Here is a 980-nt window from a genome sequence, read left to right on the forward strand (position 1 = left end):
ATCACCATCTGCATTTGGTGGTTATCAGTGTATTACAGAGGTACAAAACAGATTTCAGTACTTCAGTAGGTTGGTATATTAACATTATATCAGTTAATGCAATTACGGTATTTAACTGTAAATTTAAGAAAAAAAATTAAAACCGTAAAACCTAAAACGTTGCTACCGTATTTTTTACAGTAAAATTCCGGCAACCACAGCTGCCGGTTTTTTACCGTAAATTTTACGGATTTTTTGTTACAGTGTATCTTTATGGCCCAGAACTACATGCATTTTTTTAATTATTATTATTTAAGACTAAGATTCAATATTGTTCGTCCAAAGCATCATTTACTCATTACGTGGTTCCAAAAATGTTGGTAACCAAACAGTTGCTGGTAGCCATTGACTTCCATAGTATTTTTTTGCCATACTATGGAAGTATATTATTATACGAATATATTACTTTAAAAGAATATACTTAAGCGTGACGTAAATGTTTGTGGCCATTTTATTTGTAATTAAACGAAAATGATTATATAGTTTAAATTTATATTAAACGTAATTAGTTGAACTTATAAGAATGCTTTTTGACCCATTTTGTACTTTAGCACATTAAAATAAGTGTTTAAAGATAAGTGTTTAAAATAAGTGTGAACTTCTTTAATGCATGACAAAATTATTCAAATATAATGATTTAAAATGTACGTTAAGGTAAAACTGTTAATTTGATACTTATACAAAGTGTACAATTTAAAAGTGCACTTAAGTGTGTTAAGAAACTGTCATGTAAGTGGCCTTTTATTTCATTGATATTTTCTTATCGGTTTTTAAAAACTTTTAGGAGTTAAAGTACATTACAAGTGCACTTCTTTTCATTTAAAGATTTCAAAAAATTTGTTTTGATTTAATTTGAACACAAATGTCCACTGTATTAGAAATCGAATGACTAAAGTGATCACACATTCATCTGTAAATTATAGGATTAGTTTTATAGAGTT

Source organism: Sinocyclocheilus rhinocerous, unplaced genomic scaffold (assembly GCF_001515625.1).
Source record: "Sinocyclocheilus rhinocerous isolate Xijiao unplaced genomic scaffold, SAMN03320098_v1.1 scaffold470, whole genome shotgun sequence".
NCBI lineage: Eukaryota > Metazoa > Chordata > Actinopteri > Cypriniformes > Cyprinidae > Sinocyclocheilus > Sinocyclocheilus rhinocerous.